Genomic DNA, 18,622 nt, shown 5'->3' with positions numbered 1-18,622 from the left:
AAAACCAGCACGATGGTCCTATTTGGTCGCATTTGGTAATAACGTCGCTATAATGCACGTTTCTGCATTTACCGCACGCACATCGGAAAGACATGAAAACCACACTAATCCCTCGTCTGCAAGTAGGTGCTTGTATAGCCGCACTGGAGGCGCGTTTCGTTGCAGCAACGTTCTCAAACTTTTTCATCGCCCTTCATAGCACTCGTACGGAAGGAATCTCCCTTCTGAAACAGGTCGTATTCTCCCTTAACATGAAGAAGCGCCACGTTCGTTGGCTCTGTGTTGAATTGAAAGCAAGCGTACATAAAAGATGGTCTGTCAGCGTGGATTGTCATATATCGCACGTACGTTACGTAAAGCTGAAGAACGTTGCGTGGAATATAGACGCTATAACCGCTTGTTACCACCCTGGCCGACCACTGTACTCAGACAGGCCACTCTATGGCCAGTTTAATTAATCGCAGAAATGTATAATCCGGCACTGAGAATAGTTGGCTCTCATAGACAACGGCGCTCTTCACTTGCAGAGAATAATTATGAGGCCGCATCCTTCACAAAGAGCATCACGTCAGTATGTACCTGTGCGCACGTACGGTTTTTGTTTCAGTATCATCTCCCGGATACGCATGAGCAACTGGCCCGCCCTACCGGTATGTAAACAAGTTGGGGGAGATTTATTGTCAGTTGTTACGGCTCTCCAAAAAGAAAAAAAAGAAAAAGTTCAATGTGTGTGAAATCTTATGGGACTTATCTGCTAAGGTCATCAGTCCCTAAGCTTACACACTACTTAACCTAAATTATCCCAAGGACAAACACACACACCCATGCCCGAGGGAGGACTCGAACCTCCGCCGGGACCAGCCGCACAGTCCTTGACTGCTGCGCCCCAGACCGCTCGGCTAATCCCGCGCGGCCGTTACGGCTCTCTCCGAAGAAGACTGAACAGCTTACAGCCGAAATACGTATTAGTAGAGGTTTGGTTAAGACCTAAGTCCCGCCATATTATGGATCAAATCAAAGGTTATCCAAAAAACTCTAGCAGTCGTGCCGAATCGTTGTCTCCGAGCAGAAGTACTTCTGCGCCACCATATTATATCGGCACAAAAACGGTTCTGCTGGGAAGCTACTCGTATTAACGCGAAGAAGAATATAGCTGGGGAAAGATAGTGATAAAAAGAGAGTCTATCTAATGAGTCAGATAATCCAAGAACTCAACAGCTTCTTTACAACGTTTACATGTTTTAATAAAGTTAATAATTTTTAAAGTTAAAATGTGGCAGAAGATTAGCGTCTTTATGAAACAGAGGTTGCTTATATGGAAAATACTGGAAATGGCGCTATGAAAATTGAGACTAGAGCCACTTGTATCACCAGTAAATATATATGCCTGCAGTGTGAGAATTCCACAAGACACAGCGAGTTGATATGCGTGGAATTCAACAGGCAAACGTTGATATTCGACACTGCTCAAATTGAAATCGGTTCGGTCAGTGGACAGTTTCAGATAAAAATTGCTGTGTATCATAAATAACCACAGGGTAGTTAATAACTCAGGAAACACTGAAATAGCTACACCAATTTTAAAACTAGCCGTCACTTTCTCTACTCTGTGTCGTCTGGAGATAAACAAACGAGATTCATTGCGGTTAAGATATATCCAAATATTCCTACAGCTACAAAAATACCAATGTCGAATACTCTGCTTCATGCGTAGCTCACAGTGTACATTTTACTTGTTCTGTTCCGTGGTATGGCTGATAGTTGTCTTTAGTTGCCAAATTTCGCTGGGCAATAATAGGTGAGTATCAGATGCAGAATGACAGTACATGCTATTAACAGTATATCTGAACATCGTATCTTACGCATGACATATGATTGGAAGACTGTCCCGTTTATAAATTATCCACAAAATTTCTGCAAGACACGTATGTCGTGCATGTCAGTAGTAATGTGAAAAACATTGAATTTCTATCGAATGAGAGGACAGACGGGCGTTTGTATACTCCAAACTAACCATAGACCGAAGAGACTACTAGAATATACAGTATGAGATCTGAAAACTATATCCTGGAACAGAGATGAGCAAGTAGACAGGCTTCGTGTTTCACCGTACTTGTTAAATGCTTCCATGAATCTCTGCGAGAAACTGGGTGGAGTAAACACGGTGTCTGACGCAAAAGGCTCCGCCGTCCCCGTCCTTCACCAAGAACATTTCTGTGCTAACACTTTCAGTACACGAAGCATGCGAATTACTGCTCTAGAAGTGCTAAAATGACAAATGCCAAGCGTAAATAATCTCGCGCGCACTGAAGATACGGCGATAAAATTACGTAATGCTCACAGCAAGGCAGTGTTCGGGCGACTCGAACTCTGTCGTCGAGAAACTCTTGTTGTTTAAACAAGTTATAAATTTCCTTGAAACTTTCACTTGCAACAGAATACACACCACCACGGACGCTTGAAGTCTACAGAAGTTAAGCTGCATTAAAACGTACTTAACAAAATGCAATTAAAAGATAAGTCGCGTTGTTAATAAAGCAAAGTGTAGTAGGTGAGATGGCAAATGCATTCAGTAGTAAGTGCTTGTTAAGAACCTCTACACTTCAGAGGAAGTAGGGTGTCAATATGTATTAAAAATTTACTAACGAGCGAGGCACTAAAAACTAATACTAACAAAAGAGTTTCGACCACGTGAAGCTTGTGTCATCTTGTGCTGGCGAGGAGCACGTATGCTCAGGACCCTTCATATGATCCGGGCAAGTAAGAAATGGAACACTATACATTTTATAGCTTCTGTTATTCCACTCATCAGAGAGGTAATGGGAATGCATAACGAACAATGACGCCCTGCTAACACTGGAGCTCAATTAATTCTAAAATACACCTCAACTTTCCAAGCACGTAGTTTTGTCTCGTTCGAGTTACAGGAAATAATCGTTGACTTACCAGTTTGTGTCAACACACAAAATAATACGAGCACTGTAGCGCCTAACAATGAAACTAGTTTACGGTGTACGGCCATTACCTACTGTTTCACGCCCTGTTGACATCGGAATTAATAATGGGAAGTTTTTGATCACTGTCTCGATTGAATCATCATTTTACAGCCACACAAAATAGAAAATATGGAAAATCTGGTATCTCCACTTTCAGGAAATTGGATCCATATCAGAATAAACAACTCAACAACTCATCGTTTTCTTTTGCAACATTGCAAACATTTCATAACAACGGCGGAACCAACTTGTATGTGTGTCACTGAGTCACTAAAACAGTTCTGAGCGTGTGCAGCGTCTTCTGTGAAGTCTGTAATGGTGCCCAATAGAGAAGCTGCAAAGTCGGTGGCAAACATGAAATTACCTGCGAAATATGCACTCAGGCACCATATCTATACGTAAGTGGCACTCAAACGAGTATGGCGCAACTACAGAATAATATTCCTTCTACTATAAGCGCGTTTCATTGGTTGCTTAGTCAGTACCTCAATTAATAAACTACGCCCATTATGTTTTACGTATAGAGAATGAAATTAGAAGTTGAATCTTTCTGGGAAATTAAAACTGTATATCCGGCCGGAAATCGAACGTGGCACCTTCGCCTTTTGCGGGAAAGCGCTCTACCGACCTTTTTGTTTTTTTCTTCTTTTTTACTGATTTCATTTTGTTCGTTATTGTTCGTCGCATTTGTTGTTCGGGGCGGACGTCCCATGACATCCGTTCAAGTTCATCATCGCCCCATTCAATCAGATTTTTATTATTGTTATTATTATTATTATTATTATTATTACTGAGGGGAGCTATTCCTCTGAACGAACACGCTGAGCTTCCGTGCCGGCTATCGACTGAGCTACCCAAGCACGACTCACGACCCGCTCTCACAGCTTCACTTCCGCTAGTACGCCCGCGTATCTTGCGAGTACGTTGCAAAATTTGTGTGAAGTTTGGCAGGTAAGAGAAGAGGTACCTGGCGGAAGCAAAGCTCTGAGGGTGGGTCGTGAGTCGTGCTTGGATAGCTAAGTCGGTACAGCGCTTTCCCGCGAAAGGCAAAGACGCCAGGTTCGAGTCCCGGCCTGGTACACAGTTTCAATTTGCCAGAAAGTTTCAAATCGTCGTATACACCGCTGCAGAATGAAAATACATTCTGGGGGTAAGGAAAGAAGTATTTTCTCGGGACTTTGTGCGTTTCGACTATGTTGTTCATCCGACAAGCAAAGGAGAATTCAGTAAATCAATACGCCTAGTTAAAACGTTACATAGTATGCTTTAAGTAATTTTGCATTGAAAATCTAGTAAAGAAAATTCCTGCTCTATGCCTGTCCTTCGTCTTTTGAAATATTACTGTGCAATATACGATTGACGGACATCGAAAAAATACACAGGTCTGCTTCTTCTGTGTTATCGTGAAATAGTGGAGAGAGTGTCACGGATATGATGTGAGATAGCAAACATTAAAACAAAGGAGTTTCTTGTTACGGCGAGATCTTTTCATGAAATTTCAAACACCAACTTCCTCCTGGTAATGGCAATATATTATGTTGTCTCCCACCTACCTTGGGAGAAATAACCATTTTGGTTCAAATGGCTCTAAGCACTATGGGACTTAACATCCGAGGTCATCAGTCCCCTAGACTTAGAACTACTTAAACCTAACTAACCTAAGGACAGCACACACATCCATGCCCGAGGCAGGATTCGAACCTGCGACCGTACCGGCAGCGCGGTTCCAGACTGAAGCGCCTAGAACCGCTCAGCCACAGAGAAATGACCATTTTGATTAAATAAGAGTAATCCCACGGAAATATGTGAAAATTCTTTTTTCCCCACATACTACTCGAGAATGAAACAGCAGAGAAATAATCTGAAAGTGATTCTGTGTACCCTATGACAAACACTCAAGTGTGAATTGCAGAGTAATCATATAAATGTAGAGGTAGGAAATACTAATGTTATCGTTATCCTGACCCGAAGAAATATTTCTTTTACGTATTTAGGAAAATGAAACTTAAGCCTGAAAATGTGGATATATCCAAGTTAACGCAGCATTAGTTTACACAAAGCGTATCTCTTGTTTTGCTTTCCGCTATGCACACGTATATGTGATGCGTGCACTGCGGGCAGTAGCAATTAAATCAGTTATTCCTATTAACAGTCGGGACAGAAACCCTACCGCGCCGATGCGAGTTGAACGGTGTACCACATCTCGTTTGTCTTCGCAACTATCGGATCACTGTCATCCCAGTGGGTTAAATAAGCGAGATGCTGATGTAGTCAAGACATTGTGTTGAGGGGGACCGCGGTCAAAACCCCAGTACAGCAGTTTAGATTCAGATTTCCTGTGGGTTCCCTCGTACAGTTTCAGGCGAACGCTGGACTGTTTGCTTTGAATTTGCTACGACCTATGTCGAGTGCGAGTCCGTGCAGTCTCCTTAATGACCTCGACGTCAGACTGTTTGTCAATGCCAGCGACTTTTTTTCCCGCTTGGCGAGTCCTCGGCCTGAAGCCGCCGGGACAGCAGCATCGCCGCCGCAGGCCGGCGCTGGGGCGGACGCGTCCCCCAGCCACGGCGCATCCGGCGCTGTTTGTTGTGCCAAGCCGGGCCGCTGCGCACCTCGAAACATCCGCCGCGCCCACGCGATTCGCGAATCGGGGCCCCATCTGGCGGCTACCGCGCTGCTAGTGCTAGGGGACGACGGGCGGGCTGCCACGTGCCACCGGAACGCTGCGCTCTGTGGCACCAAGAAAACAACATGCTACAGGATCGTCGTGTACACTCAACATCCACCCTTCCATTTAGAGACTGTCATTATGGCAATTCTTCAGAATGTCAATACACTAGCGTCGTCTACAATCACAGAGAAGGACTCTCGTTTAACTACAGGAGTAAATGGGTCGCAGATTGTGAACTGACGTAGGTCGGGCTGACGGAGGAGATAGAGAAGATCCAAAGAACAGCGGCGCGTTTCGTCACAGGGTTATTTGGTAAGCGTGATAGCGGTACAGAGGTGTTTAGCAAACTCCAATGGTAGACTCTGCAAGAGAGGCGCTCTGCATCGCGGTGTAGCTTGCTGTCCAGGTTTCGAGAGGGTGCGTTTCTGGATGAGGTATCGAATATATTGCTTCCCCCTACTTATACCTCCCGAGGAGATCACGAATGTAAAATTAGAGAGATTCGAGCGCGCACGGAGGCTTTCCGGCAGTCGTTCTTCCCGCGAACCATACGCGACTGGAACCGGAAAGGGAAGTAATGACAGTGGCACGTAAAGTGCCCTCTGCCATACACCGTTGGGTGGCTTGCGGAGTATAAATGTAGATGTAGATGTAGATGTAAATCATCATGAAGGCGAAACACGATAACAGCGTATGCTCCTACTGCTGCTGTCTTTGGTACGAAGATTAGTCTGACGCAACTCTCCACATTAGTCTGTCCTCTCTAAGCCTCTTCAACTACTGCAGCCGCCACTTCGATTCAGAGCCCCTTCGTTAGTAGCTTCGTCTACCCAACTAATCTTCAACATTCGTTCTTGCCAGCCGCGGTGGCCGTGCGGTTCTAGGCACTGCAGTCCGAAACCGCGGGACTGCTACGGTCGCAGGTTCGAATCCTGCCTCGGGCATGGATGTGTGTGATGTCCTTGGGTTAGTTAGGTTTAAGTAGTTCTAAGGTCTAGGGGACTGATGACCTAAGATGTTAAGTCCCATAGTGCTCAGAGCCATTTGAACCATTTGAACATTCGTTCTTATTTCACTTTTGAACACTTAAATTTACATTCAACGTTGCCAAATTAACCTTTTTGAGTAACGCTCTTCTTGCTGCTGCCAGTTTCCTCTACTTCGACCAACGTCAGTTATTTTACCGCCCAAATGTCAAAACTCGTCTACTACTTTTACTGACTCATTTCCTAATTCCATAACCGCAGCGTCGCCTGATTTAATTCCACTACGTACCATTACCCTTGTTTTACATTTGTTGATATCCATCTTGCATGGCCGGCCGGAGTGGTCGAGCGGTTCTAGGCGCTACAGTCTGGAACCGCGCGACCGCTACGGTCGCAGGTTCGAATCCTGACTCGGGCATGGATGTGTTTGATGTCCTTAGGTTAGTTAGGTTTAAGTAGTTCTAGGTTCTAGGTGACTAATGACCTCAGCAGTTAAGTCCCATAGTGCTCAGAGCCATTTTTTCATCTTGCAACCTCCACTCAAACGCTCCTCTAAGTCCTTTGATGTCTCTGGCGGAGTTCCAACGTTATTGGCAAACTTTAAAGTTGTCAAACTTTGAAGTTGTCAAACTTCCTGGCAGATTAAAACTGTGTGCTGGACCGAGACTCGAACTCGGGACTTTACCTTTCGCGGGGAAGCGGTCTACCATCTGAGCTACCCTAGCACGATTCACGATTCGTCCTCACAGCTTTAATTCCGCCAGTACCTCGTTTCGTATCTTCAAAACTTCACACAAGCTCTCCTGCAGACCTGGCTTTTGTGTAGTGTGGAAGGTAGGAGACAAGGTACTGGCGTAAAGCTGTGAGGACGGATCGTCAGTCGTGCTTGGGAACTCAGATAGTAGAGCACTTTCCCGAGAGAGGCAACGGTCCTGAGTTTGAGTCTCGGTCCAGCACACAGATTTAGTCTGCCAGGAAGTTTCATATCACCGCACATTCCGCTCAGAGTGAAAACTTGATTCTCCAAAGTTGTCATTTCTTCTCCTTGAACTACGATTACCTTTACAAATTTGTACTTGGTATCCATCACAGTTAGCTCAGTGTACAGACTGGATAACGTCAGGGAGAGGCTACAACCTTATCTCTCTCCGTCCTCAACCACTGCTCCTTGTTCAAGACCTTCGACTATTATAACTGCTTATTGGTTTCAGTACAAGTTATAGACATCCTTACACTCACAGTACTTTAAGCCTGATACCTTCAGAATTTTAGAGCATATTCCAGTCAACATGGTCAAAACCTTCCCTAAGTCTACAATTGATACAAACTATCTTCTAGGACAAGTTGTACGGTCGTATCGCTTCGCGTTCTCCTACATTTCTCCAGAGCCCAAACTCACCTTCCTGGGGACGGGTTTCAACTAACTTTTCTATTCCAAAGAATTTTAAGATACAGTTGTTTGCCACTGTCAGGATGGGAACGAGGCGCATCACTGTAAATTATTACGTCTTTCCTTGTTGTATCTTATTGTCAGTTGCGAGGATAAAACTGTTAACATCTATGTTCGAATCTGAGGCAACAAATAATTTATAAAACAGAGTCGCGATATCAACCCAGCTTGTAATTTGTTTTTCTGTTCTACATATTCCCCCCCTGAAAATTTAAAAACTTTTGACAAGGTCCTAGAAGGCTGTAACAAAGAATTCTCGTGACCTCTGTCGCCTCCGATGAGTGGCCTCTCAGAGTATGATTTCTTCATCTTCGAAGTGCTGCCCACCCAGTGTGCTTTTTCAGGAAACCAAATGGATGCTGTGCCGTGCATATTCCAAGAATTCTCAATAAACTGGCAGAAATGACTTTTGCGTTTGTATTGCTACGTGAGAGCAGCCATGGCCTTCGAGATGCTTCACGCCGGCTCTCAGGAGCCCAGGTAGATGGCGGCGTATGCCGGGTCGCAGTTCCTGCAGGAGGTGCAGCGTTAACTGTAGCAAGATGTTGAAATCTAATCAATATGAGACCGTGGAAGTGCCAAAAGAAATGGACAGCAACCATGAAAGCCCATAAACAAGCTGTAGTGAAGAACCAATGACTTGTGCCCTCTAATGGACCGCGTTAGCAAATAATCTCTATCGTCATTGTAATGCATGAGGTGCTGCACGGGTAAGCCTATTCTGTTCCGTTTGTGCTCAGTCGGTAGGGCACTGAACGCGCATAAAGCAAATTAAACAAAAATTCGACCACTTACGAACGACGATTTAATAGTTTCGTAAGAACAATCTAGAGCGCACGCTCCATCAACGATTGTCTCATGACGGACGATGCACAGGGATCATTTACATGCTGCAACGATGCGTCACCGGAAATCTCGACAGAGCCACCAGGAAGCTTCTTGCTTGTCATTCTCTCTCGTCCGTTGTTGAATTTGTGTATTCAATTGAATTCGCTTTCTAGAAAGTGTAGTTCTCAGAATCTACAAGACGTATTTCGTGATGAATATCCTCCAGGAACAATCGCTATGCCCACAAAAATAAGCTCAAATGCCGACTTCTCTACTTGAACTTAGAGCAAGAATTTACGCTACCACTGAGCAAGTTACATCTGCAATGCCACAGCGAGTTTTTGGGAAGAAATTGACTTCGAATGTGATGTGTACAGGAAACCAATGGGACCCACATACAACATCATTAGAGTAAGGTAAAAAAACGTGATGTGTTTCCCTACAAAATATCACCTAAACCCAGCTCTATATCTTCTTTCAATATATTTATATGAATTTTTAAAGTTGTAAAGTCCTTTTTGAAACACTCTGTATAATTGTATTCGTATCTTCAAGAGCTTTGGAATGTGGTAGAAAAGTGCATTGTTCCTTAAAAAAATATAAATTACTTCAATAGCTCGGTTGATACAATAGGTGCCGGCCGAAGTGGCCGTGCGGTTAAAGGCGCTGCAGTCTGGAACCGCAGGACCACTACGGTCGCAGGTTCGAATCCTACCTCGGGCATGGATGTTTGTGATGTCCTTAGGTTAGTTAGGTTTAACTAGTTCTAAGTTCTAGGGGACTAATGACCTCAGCAGTTGAGTCCCAAAGTGCTCAGAACTATTTGAACCATTTGATACAATAGGTAAGTGTATTACCCATTCAACAAAATTACGTGCACCGTGCGTAATATCATGTGCTGAAAATTTTATTTCCGTGTCTTGACCCTTTCTCGAAATAAAATGGTAGTAACAAGTTTTAGTCGTTTCTTTAAGACACATTATTACAGATGTAACAACATAAATAGAAAAAGAAACCACAGGTCAAACACTATGCTGCTACGCGGACGTCGGGTTACTGACTGACCCCAGTGTTGTCCCCCAAAATTAATGGCTTCGACTCTATTAGTTGAAAGTAGAGACCTAAAAATTTTCTAGATAGCTCCGTTGGGTTGAAGGTGACCGTTGACACTATGAAATGTCCGCTCGCCCCGCGTTTATCGAATACTTGCTGACAAACCTGGCATTGTCCGGGTATTCATTTTGCCAATTTTCTATCAGAAACGAAAACAATGAGTGAGCTGCGTTTGCAGTGAGGTATCGAAAAAATTTAATTTCCATGAATTCGTGAAAACATCTTTGAAAATATGAAACAGTCAGACAAAAAAATATGAATAACGTACAAATGTATAAGTACAGCATTCAAATTAAGGAACATTGTTCCAGATAGTTTCTGTTCGCTGGGCGCACCTGCCTGTCGTGTCTTCAACGCGATTTTGTAAACGTCCCTGTGGTATCGCCTCTTCACAGCTCTGAACATGGCTATAGTTTTCGTCTACAGCTGTTTGCGCTTAGCAGTTGAAAGCTGTCAAAAGCGCCGCCAGGTGTCAGGGATTTCCTTGAGTTTAACCTATTATAGGAGTGTCTTAGTAGTAGAGGATAAATGTATTACACATTCACACATGATGCGGGATCTCATTGTTTCTGACGTCATATCTCCTGATCTACGAGGTGCGACAATAAAGTAATGAGACTGATTGTCTTTGCAAGATGTGGCAACCCTGCAGGCTTGTGTAGGCACAATATCTTTGACCTTGGTCTATAAGCTGCTTCTAGTCCAAGCGGCACATCGACGCAATGGAAGCGCATAATATTGCGCAATGGTATGCCATTACTTTTTGGGTTAAATTGGGTGAAAACGCGACGACAACTTACGGTAAGCTTCAGAAGGATTTTGGAGAGGAGGTTCTGTCAAGAGCTCAAGTTTTTCCTTGCCATAAAATGATTAGTGAAGGCAGAACGAATGTTGAACATGAAGACCGCAGTGGACGATCATCAACCTCACGGAAGGATGTCAACTTGGCCAGGGTGTGTGAACTCGTACGATCTTGTCTAAGATTATCCGTGAAAAAGATTGCAGAAGAACTGAACATCAAACGAGAAACGGTTCGTCTAGTAATAACTGAAGATCTTGGTATGAGAAAGATTTGTGCAAAAATGGTCCCCAAAAATCTCACACCACAACAGCGAGAAACACGGAAAAACGTGGCAGCCGATTTGTTAGAGCAAACGGAAAGCAATCCAGAATTGTTGAGCCGTGTTATCACTGGTGATGAAAGTTGGTTTTTTTCATTACGATCCAGAGACAAAACGCCAAAGTTCGCAATGGTTCTCAAAGGGATCACCAAGACCAAAAAAAGCTCGTATGTCAAAAGTTAAATGCATGCTTGTGTTCTTCTTTGATTCCAAGGGAATTGTTCATAAAGAGTGGGTGCCTCCTGGGCAAACAGTTAACCAATATTACTACAAAGAATTTTTAGAAAAACTTCGTAAAAGAGTTCTTCGTGTCCGTGCCAACATTGCTGATAATTGGAGCGATAATGCGCCATCCCATACTGCTCTGTCAGTACAGCAATTTTTAACCTCAAAACAAATTTCAGTACTAACACAGCCACCTTATTCACCAGATATCGCTCCGTGCGACTTTCCTCTGTTTCCAAGAGCCAAAATGGCGGTCAATGGACACCATTTTCAAACAACACAAGATGTCCAAAAATCAGTGACGAGGGTCTTGGAGGATATTACAGAAGATGAGTTCCAGAAATGTTACATCAATGGCAGAAGCGCTGGAAAAAGTGTGTGCAATCAGATGAGAACTAATTTGAAGGAGGAAACACTTAACTTGACTAAAACGGTAAGCAACATTGTTTTTTCACATCAGTCTCGTTACTTTATTGTCGCACCTTGTATGTGTCCTATAATGATATAATTTTGTAGGTACATTAAGCGGCATTTGTATATACTGTCAGCGAAGTATGTTGCAAATAGAGGTAGTACGAAAGATGTAATACATTTAAACGTCATTCACAATGCGGCAGTTTTTTACATGTTTGAGTGTTTACGACCTCATGTCTCCTGAACTGTGTGTGTGGCACGAAGATATACTTTTGAAGGTGGATTTAGAGGCATATTTGGGTACTATCTGCGAAATCTATTGCGAATAGAGTTAGCAGCACAGATATAATACATTTAAACGTCAAGCATGATGCGTCAGTTTTTCACGCATCTCATGGTTTATTAGGTCATATGTCCGTAACTAAGATAGTTAAGTGCTGCTTGCTCCTATAGCCATTGTTTCCTGACAGTAACGGATATGTGTACTAAGTTTGATTGAAATCAGTCCAGTAGTGTAGGAGGAAATGTGGAAAACACACACACACACACAATAACATCCATTATTATAATACGTATGGATTAGTGCTGAATGGAAAAACTTATTTGCGCCTATTTAATCGAAGAAGTTCCATGTAGCAACGCGGATGGCAGGCAGAAACGAATAATTTCGTAAATGACAAAAATATTTTATCTACATTCAGACGTCTTCCATTATAATGAAGGGAGAGACTGAGATAATCGCTGGCGAAATAGTGGTCCCACCTGAACCGGTGTATCAAATGCGATGTTGCGAGGTATCTACACACCTGTGGTGCAAATTAATGCCTTCCTGCGAAATCTCTCTCATTATCTGGGTCATAATTCATCAGGATTTCACGCACAGCGCGGTAGACGAATCGATACATTCTGCTCTGCCGGTGGCTCACCGGCCTGGCACATTACATCTTGAACACGCTCCACCGTGGGCTATGAGATAGGTAGAAACTAGTCTACTGTCAAACAATAAGTGACGTTTCAATAGGATTCTGCTGGGTGCCTTGTCAACCTTAACAGGGGGCTCCCTGCAACAGTAGCCTAAACGCCGGCAGTGTAATTATATAACGACGCGGTCATACACCTACGCGAATCTCACTGAAACCGACACATGTAATATTGACGTAATAGTGTCAATATTCTGTGTTATATTAACATGGAAATTTCCTCCGTTAACAAACTTTTAACAAGTAAACACTAAATCAGTTTTCTCGTACGTACTTTCGACTTTCGTTCATTGTAATAGAGGAGGAAAAGTGAAACAAATATAAATGTGGGTAACCTCAACAATAAGCGAAAGTGTAAGGACTAACATTTTCGTTATTATTATATGGATCTTTCATTACTGATCCTCTATAAAAGTTATTTGACACTAAGGTATATATGCACCATTTCCGTGACAGGTTTAGTTTGTTGGAGCCACTTTATAATCCTCTCGTCCTCTGAAAATATATGCTAATTGGTGTATGCGAATTGATTCTTTTAAATGTCCATACTATCAGGAGTTTCTCTATCTGCTTATAAATCTCTGGGGATTTTGACTTGCCGTGCGGGATTAGCCGAGCGGTCTAAGGCGGCAGAGGTTCGAGTCCTCCCTCGGGCATGGGTGTGTGTGTTTGTCCTTAGGATAATTTAGGTTAAGTAGTGTGTAAGCTTAGGGACTGATGACCTTAGCAGTTAAGTCCCATAAGACTTCACACACATGTGAACATTTTTGATTTTGACTTAACTGTCCTTCGCCTTTCTTCTGAAAAGATAATAAATCTAGTCAACTTCTTCACTTTTTTCTTTCCAGTTCCCTTACTCTGACCACGTTTCAGTATTTCGCCGTAAAGACATTGTGGTTTGATTATTGTGCGATAGTGTCACATTATTATTATTATTATATTATTTATTGCGTGCTCTGTACGTAATAGAACAGTATCACAGAACATATTAGAACCTAAAATACACGAGTACTTGTAAACTACACAATTCACTTATAGAACTGCAGCCCAAAGCAAATGTTCGAGACTTACAACAATTTAAATTGACTATTAAACGGAATCGATCGAAATCACTCTGCCATTCCAGACTTTAGATGTACAATATCCACTTTTCAAGTGCTTTTTAAAAATATTTAATTTTTCTTTTCAAAGAAGAGTGCTTAATCTTCGTAGCTCTCATCAGAGACCAGAAGGAAATCTAATAAAAAATTCCATGATTTGAGACATCACACGTCATACAGACTATTCAGGCTACTGTCAAACATACAGGTGATAGTCGAACGCGTTTGAAACTTCCAAACTGAATTATTCTACTAATGATGTTCACTAGTAATGTCGCTGTTTTACAAAATTTCCTACTGTTACAAATAACAAAAAAATTTTTAACGAGGAGATGAAAAAGACGCTGAAACTAGTTCCACTATGACACGGTCACCAAACCGTAGGTTCATTTTGAAATCAGCAGGTTCTCTTAACCAGGAAACAAAACGCAGATTTTAGTTTGTCAAGCAGTTTTCACCTGTGACGTCTTCCTACCATAGTACGTTCAGTGCAGCAAGAAGCTGTATGTGGTATCGTTGCTCATTTTCTGTGTCTTCCAACTAATTTAGTATGTTCATTACAGAAAGACTTGCATTTTGTCAAGTAATTTGAGAACCACACGTCTTTGACATGGAGACAAAGGTGGAGAAGACATTGATATCTAGCACTCAGCGATATTTAACTAGGTCTGGCTTTCAACCGCACAATAAACATACTACAGATCCTGGTTCTCCATCATCTTCAGTATCATGGTAAAACTTCTCTGTTTGTACAAAGTCAGTATTTAGTCCAGCCAACAAAGGAAAATTAGGGGAAAAATACGGTAGTCAGAAATTTTTTGACAGTGATACGGAGGAATGTAGTGAGTAACATTCTAAAAATCGTGGCCGGTAGCGTGTGAGCGTGGGGTGGGAGAACGTTTAAAAGTAACTTTTTTACGTTTTTCGTGACTGTCTCGAAAAGCCAGCTTCTAGCGAAAAGGTTACCCAGTACAAAACTAAACTACATTAAATTTCCCGCTAATAAGGTCCTATCCACTTTTTCTGTAGCACTAATTGTTTCAGCTTTATAGAAGACAGGGGATGGAAAAATTGCGCATTATTTAAATACTGTTTTAAAAGTATAAATTAAATGCATATTGTTAAATATGCCATTGTTTATAGGATCATATTTGACATAAAAGCTCGCTTAACAACTGCGAACAAATACTCACTTATGAAACTGAAAATAACTGCACTACACAAACACAGACACAGTGGGGCGCTACTTACATCAGGGAACTGGACAGAAAATGCTGGAGAGATATTGTCTTCCTGTAAAGTGAAAGGCGAGCAACACTTATTACGGAGCCTCTTCCAGGAGAGCACAACTGCCGCACAGGAATCATCCCCCCCCCCCTCACCTCCCCCCCACCTAGCTGTGTAGAATGGTGAGATATACGTATTATCTGTCCACACGCTTTTCTTGTGTTTGTATTATTAGCAGTTCATATCTGTAAACAATGTAGCGTAAACACACTTTGTGGAAGATAACCTCCCCACCCCCCCCATCCCCCCCCTTTCCCGGGAATGCCTGCGCACTGTGTCGGCAGTGATTCATGCGGTGAGCTGCGGATGGGTCAATACAACTTTGTGAAATATCGTGCAGCTGCTTTTTACGACACAGCGCGGTAAAGACAACGGGGATTAGTCTGGTCGCTCTTCATTTTGCGGATCACAATCCAGCGACATGCCTCTCCTCAAGCATCCACTCTCCGACCTCACTCAGCCCTGTTAGACCCCCAGATCACAATCTTCCTTTAATTTCATTCTGCTGCACTTAGATCTGGTACACACATTAAATACTTGTTGTTGATCTATTTCATTTAACAATAAACATTAATGTTATACCATTAAAACAATATTTTTACGCGATTTTTGCAGCCCTTGCAACACGGAAGCTATTAGCCCAGAGAAAAAAAATTACGGGACCTTTTTTTGCAGGAAATTTACTTTAGTTTAATTTTGTACTGAGAAACATTTTCGCTACATGCCGCAGTTTTCGAGGTTTCCAAAAAAACCTAAACAAGTGATCTTTACACGTAGCCCTTCCCCCTCCACCCAAGCTCACACCCCAACGGTCAGAATTTTTAGTATGTTGCTCATGACTACATGACCTTTTTTTTGTCCCAGTCGACATTCTTTGGTCTTCGCTGACTGGGCTAATTGTGAACATGTGGCGGAAATATGAACGGAAAACGATCGTGTTTGGGAAATGGCAAATTTCTGTATCTTCCGGACACAGTCAAAGTTCAATTGGAAGAAGTGCTATGGCAATGTATAGATCTTATGAGAGAACTTTGCGCAATACGCTAGCAGATGAAAAACTCACCTTCCTGACAGAAGCAGCACAGGCTTGTTATTTCTAAGTGATTGCAAGCACTATCGTCACTTGCATGTAGGTATGTTGTCCGCCCTCCCTCCGAGGAGTTATATCCTCCAGAACAGAACGAAAGTAACTCCTTATAAATCCATTTCATGTTTTCATCAGTTAGGATGGATGTAGCGCGTTCTTCAGTAGATAAAACATTGTTTCTTTTCTGTAATCTCGGCCGAAGATTCAGTTACTCTGATTTGACAGGGCTATTTCCACACCAAAAACCTGAAGATGTTAACCTTTGCCAGAGAAGATCATATAATGTCATTTACTTAACACTATAAAAGATTCACAAACTGCAGGCCCATTCCCGATCTTACCTTCCGGGAAACATTGTCAATAGAAACAGAGTAATTAAAAACACGTTTCGAAAAACATTTTCAAATTTTTCAAACTCCGCTGAGTACTTTCTCCCAGAAAAGGGTCAGAAGTGACTGACTGATGGAAACTAAGACAGGACAGTTCTATCTTACGTGTCCGATAGCAAAAAAATTGTTTGTTTTGGTGATATTTGAGATACTTACCCTATGTGCCTAACCAACGGTGTATTAATGAGAACAGTGCGGTGGGAACTAAATTACAGAATGTTGGAACTGGTAGCAGAGCTGTACAGGGCTGATCCTGCGCGCTTGACAGAACTCCCAAGGCTGCGCCCCCCCCCCCCCCCCCCCCACCATGGAAAATAATGACGTGTTATGGAAAAATACTATCTGAATGAGTTATATAGGCGAAATGATACAGATTGCCGTATCGTTGGTGCAACCAAAACGAAGGAGCATCTGTGAAGAGGGCACACTACGCTGTTGTTCCTGAAGAAGGGCAACAGGCTTTCAGTAGTTGCAGGGGCAACAGTCTGGATGATTGACTGATATGGCCTTGTAACATCAGCCAATATGCCCTTGCTCTGCTGGTACTGCGAACGGCAGAAAGCAAGGTGAAACGACAGCCGTGACTGTTTTCTCCCGACGGCGACTGTATGGTTAAATCGTGATGGTGTCCTCTCGGATAAAGTATTCTGAAGGTAAAGTAATCCTCCATTCGAATCTCTAGACGAGACCTACTCAGGAGGATGTCGTAATCAGGAAAGACTAAACTGACATTCTGGAGGTCACAGCGAGGAATGTTAGATATCCTATAGATTAGTAAGTAAATTGAAGAATTAAAACGGGTAGGCCTAGGCTGAAATCAGATAAAATTGGATTTAGTGAAGTGCAGCAGCAGGAAAAACATGACTTTTTGTCAGGTCAGTACAAAGTTATCAACACAAAATCAGATAGGGGTAAAGCAGGAGTATGTCTAATAACGAATAAGAAAATGCAAATGCGGGTAACCTACTACGAACACCGTAACGAATGCATTTTATTAGCTAAGACAGACACAAAGCCAACAGCCATCACAGCAGAACAAGTTTATATGCCTGCTAGCTCCGCAGATGACAAAGAGTTGACAGAACGTATGAGGAAATAAAGGAAATTATTCAGATAGTTAAGGAGATGAAAAATTAATTGTGTTGGGTAAATGGAATTCGTAGTAGTAAGAAAAAGAGACGGAAAAAATAGATGTTCAGATGTGTGTGAAATCTTATGGGACTTAACTGCTAAGGTCATCAGTCCCTAAGCTTACACACTACTTAACCTAAATTATCCTAAGGACAAACACACACACCCATGCCCTAGGGAGGACTTGAAGGTCCGCCGGGACCAGCCACACAGTCTATGACTGCAGCGCCTCAGACCGCTCGGCTAATACCGCGCGGATATCTAGCAACAAAGGAAGATGTGAGGAAACCAGATTTTAAACCGCCTAACATTTCCAGGTTAAGATTTGGACTCCGACCACAATTTTTTGGTTTGGTTCAAATGGCTCTGAGCACTATGGGACTTAACTTCTGAGGTCATCAGTCCCCTAGAACCTAACTAACCTAAGGACATCACACACATCCATGCCCGAGGCAGGATTCGAACCTGCGACCGTAGCGGTCGCGCGGTTCCAGACTGCAGCGCCTAGAACCGCTCGTCCACCCCGGCCGGCTTTTTAGTTTGGAACTGCAGACTAAAACCGAAGAAATTGCAAAAGTGCAGGAAATTAAGGAGATAGAACCTCGATGAAAATTGTAGCAGTCAGAGATTTTTGAGTTTCACAAAGAACATCAGGTGACATTTGACTGAAATAGGGGAAATGAATACAATAGAAAACGAATGGGTACCTTTGAGAGAAGAAATAGTGAAGGCATAAAAGGATCTCCTAAGTAAAAAGACAATACCTAGTAGAAATCCTTGGATAAATAACGAGATACTGAATTTAACTGGAGGGGTTGGTGGAAAAAAGTGCTAACCCACAAGA

The 18,622-nt window shown here is 42.6% G+C and overlaps 1 protein-coding gene across 5 annotated transcripts in view; it reads right to left on the bottom strand.

The window, feature by feature from the left end:
- LOC126484374 (myocyte-specific enhancer factor 2) overlaps nt 1–18,622 on the bottom strand; it is an 890,132-nt gene that overhangs the window by 322,623 nt on the left and 548,887 nt on the right. The gene's annotated exons all lie outside the window — the stretch shown is intronic.

Source organism: Schistocerca serialis, chromosome 6 (genome assembly GCF_023864345.2).
Source record: "Schistocerca serialis cubense isolate TAMUIC-IGC-003099 chromosome 6, iqSchSeri2.2, whole genome shotgun sequence".
In the NCBI taxonomy this organism is placed as follows: domain Eukaryota; kingdom Metazoa; phylum Arthropoda; class Insecta; order Orthoptera; family Acrididae; genus Schistocerca; species Schistocerca serialis.
The sequence above is the reverse complement of the archived record's forward strand: the minus strand, read 5'-3'. Positions and strand labels throughout refer to the sequence as shown.